Source organism: Grampus griseus, assembly GCF_964374135.1.
Source record: "Grampus griseus genome assembly, chromosome: 7".
NCBI classification, from domain to species: domain Eukaryota; kingdom Metazoa; phylum Chordata; class Mammalia; order Artiodactyla; family Delphinidae; genus Grampus; species Grampus griseus.
In genome coordinates, this window is record NC_139001.1 from 32,735,995 (window position 1) to 32,740,261 (window position 4,267).

The window sequence follows — 4,267 nt, forward strand, 5'->3', positions numbered from 1 at the left end:
ATTTCATGGTAACCAGGAATCTCTCTCCCACACTTATCCTTGTATATAGATAAAAATTAGATTCTTCAGACAAAACCTTTCAGTCAGTATTAGATAAAAATATTCTGGGCTTCCCTGGTGGCACAGTTGTTGAGAGTCCACCTGCTGATGAAGGGGACGCGGGTTTGTGCCCCGTTCCGGGAAGATCCCATGTGCCGCGGAGCGGCTGGGCCCGTGAGCCGTGGCCGCTGAGCCTGCCCGTCCGGAGCCTGTGCTCCGCAACGGGAGAGGCCACAACAGTGAGAGGCCCGCGTACCGAAAAAAATAAATAAATAAAAAATATTCTAAAATTTTTTTATCATTAGCATTTATCTAAATTCATATATACAAAATATTTAAAGTAAATGTCTTAAAATGTGACTTTAATGGATTAGTATTTCTCAAGCAGAGCACCTCAGCCTCTAAGTAATGTATGGGAAAATCAGTTTGGTCTCATCATTAGACTCTAATGCCATATATCTCACGTGAGGTTCCTATCACAGAGGTCTAGGAAACAACCGCCATAACTTCGCTGCAATTGAGAGCCAGATTAACAGTGGATTAAACCAGGTGGAAGATTAGTTCTCTTGTATGTAGAGGTCCAGAGGCAGTCCAGTGCTGGTATAGTGGTTTTTGTTCCATACTCCTTAGGGACCTGGGCTCCCTCTGCCCCTATGATACGGTCATCATAGCTCACAAGAGCTAGAGCTCCAGGTACATCATTTCTTAAAAGACAGTAATATTTTAATGCCCAAGAAGTGAATAAAGGTAGTTGTAAAATTCACACACAAAGTCTGTTTTTCCCATTTTGTGCAGAATGGTGTAGATTTCATCATATTTGCAGTCTCTGGAAATATAACTTTCAAAGGACAAAGATGAATTTATATTCCTGTTCTGGATGGTCCCTGAATGAATCTTAAGGGCAGAGTTATTTAAAATAACTTTCTTAATGCACCCAACCTGGACTGCTCACAGGTAGTATGCATACACTAGGTGGTTAAAGTAAAGAGTCCTATTTATTAGATGAAAGACTAAGAAGGAAGTGGCATCAAGTCCTGGTCCTTAGCCTATTCTTAACTCTGGTTCCAAGGCAGGATACATTCATGGTTCAGGTATTCTCCTTTGAGATGGATGTAACATTAGTGTCTAAGTCTGTTAGAGGATTGTCTGATTGATCTCTACCAAACTTCTCTTTTTGTGTAACACAAGTGATTAGATCTTATTCCCCAAACAGGAAGAACATGGGAGGCCAACAGAAGCCTAGAAGACTTAAGTCCTTTTAAAACAGTGCTCTCCTACCTCCCATCCTCCATCTTTTCTTCAAAAGTAGGAGTCTCCCTTTCAATAGTCCATTTTCCTCCATTTTAGTCACACCAGAGACAGGGGCCTTACATGGACTTATTTGCTCCTAAGATTTGCTTCAGGAAATGAGTGGAGCTGCTTTTCTCGTGCTGGGAGAAGTTTGGAACCAGACAGTGCAGAGTTCAGGACCTGCAGACCAGTACAGGGTTATTTATGCTGTCTTGCCATAGTAATGCAGTTAATAAACCTGTTGATATTTGTTCAAATTCCTTTTCTTACAGTTTAACAACAAACTTCCTAATTTTAAAATTAGGCCCAAAATGTACCCTAATTGCTGAAAAAGGCATTTAAAAGAATAAGGCTGACTTTCCACCATGTACAGGGTCTCTGCTGGGGTGGAGGAAAGGGAAAAAAAAACCCCAAATGTGTAAGACATGGAGACTACCTTCAAAAAGGTCACATTCTCACATGGGAGACATTCAATTAAAAATTGGTTACAACAGTATCCTAAGTGCAAAGAAAGATGTAAATCTAAGGTAGAAAGGAGCAATTAGCTTTGTGGGGAGCGAGTTGGCTGTCAAGAAAGGCATGTAGAAGAGCGACATTTGAGCCAGATTTGGATAGAAAATTGGTTGGGAAAGTGAAGATGCAGGTTATTTGTGGCAGGGGAAGCAGCACAGAAGCATTAGAAATGATAGCTCAGAAATACTGTGAGGAAGAAAGCATAATATTTCTTCATATGCTAAGTTTAATTTTGTTTTCCTCTTAAATAAAGTGGCCTTCCAGGTCTTATCTAAGACATGAGATCTTATATTGGAAAAAAAACCAAACAAACCTGGCTGTTACGATTACCTAGAGATTATTAGGGTAGAAATCTGAGTTACTTAAGATTTTTAGGAGTTCACCGGTGGCGCAGTGGTTAAGAATGCACCAGCCAATGCAGAGGACACGGGTTCGAGCCCAGGTCCCGAAAGATTCCACATGCCGCGGAGCAACTAAGCCCGTGAGCCACAGCTTCTGAGCCTGCGCTCTAGAGCCCGTGAGCCACAACTACAACTACTAAGCCCACGTGCCACGACTACTGAAGCCCGCGCGCCTAGAGCCCGTGCTCCACAGCAAAAGAAGCCACTAAAAGGAGAAGCCTGCGCAAAGCAATAAAAAGTAGCCCCCACTCGCCGCAACTAGAGAAAAGCCCATGCACAGCAACGAAGACCCAATGCAGCCAAAAATTTTTAAAAAAAGATTTTTATTCTACATAAAATGTTATAATAGCTTAACTGTCAGTAGCTGCCCAATGTTTGGTTTTTTTTTCATATTCTCCTTTGAATTTAGAATGACCATTTTGGAACTGTTGTCAACAATGCATAATAATATACTGGAATGCTTCCTAGCATTATCGGGGGAAAGAACAAATGAAAGTTTTAATTGACATAAAATACACATAATTGAACAAACAACCCTGCAAAATGAAACATACTATCTGGGAATTTCTGATAAGAACATTGAAATCTGTTTATAAAAATTCTTCTGATATATTTTTGAAAAATCAGTTGCTTATAAGGAGAAATATTAATCTTTGTGATGTACTACCATACCTCCTATTCTTAAAGGGGAAAAAATGACACTTTAACACTATGCATGTGCATGGGTATTCAATTAATATCTTTTTATTTAAAAAGCCACTAGTTGGAATCAGGTTTCATTAGACAAGTAATATCCAAACTTTGCTAATCAGAAACTGCCAGGTATAAAAATAGCAGGAATTTTTAAGTCACTTTAATACTGACATTTTTTGACTATCATAGACTTCTAGTAGTAACCATATTAATAATGTTAATTATTTTGTTATATAAGCCAAATATATCTTTAATATAACTTAGTAGAAAAGGAGTTTTTTGGTTTAATAGAATTAGATTGGCTATCGTTGGCTATTAGTTCCACTGGTTCGCAGGTTTGAGGAAGTATATTGTCTAATGGCAGTGTCTATAAAAACAGCAAAAAATTATCCCACCATAACAATCATCTGACATTTTATTTTATTTTATTTGGCCGTGCTGTGTGGCTTGCAAGATCTTAGTTCCCCCACCAGGGACTGAACCCCAGCCACGGCAGTGAAAGCACCCAGTCCTAACCACTGGACCACCAGGGAACTCCCATAAAAGATCTTTATTTTAAAGGAGAAGAATATATACGTTAGGTCAAGTTATTTGACCAGATTTCATGCAACCAGTAAAATGGCAGAGTAACAATCTGACTTTGGATTTATCTGAGTCTAGAGCTCAAGCTCTTAACCATACATATTCTGCCTATTCTTCAGTCATGCATGAGAACAATGATTTTATACATGCAAAGAATAAATGAGAAAATGTCTTCACCTACATGAAAGAAAGTTTATGTATAAATTTAAATGGCAGTTATTGGTACCAAACTACCATGTTATGTTCAACTTTGCACGTTTTTGCCTTAAAAATTAATTTCAATTTTAGTATACCACTAAATGTATTAGCATAATAATATGTAAATATGTACTTTAAAGATCCATTTCTGTATTTTCATATAGGAATCGTATATAAGCAGAAAGGAACTTTAGAAATTATCCTGTTATTCATATCATTTTAATTATCATGTTATTCATATTAAAGGAAATCACAACCCAAACAAGTTAAATACCTGATGTGAAGATATACAGTCCATTAGTGATAGAGATAGGAGACATGCTTCTGGGTAATAAAAGACTACAGAGAAATGATCTTGGTTAGGTACAATTTGATCGAAAGTTTAGAAACATGTCAAACAATTCTATGTACAGTCATATGCCTGGGACTTATTAATACCAAATAAAGTTCAGTGGTGGTTTCAGGGGGAGGAAATACTTTTTATATGTCTGTAACATTTCACATTAAAAAATAATCACTTCAATAATACTGTCTAATTCTAGCCTTACTTG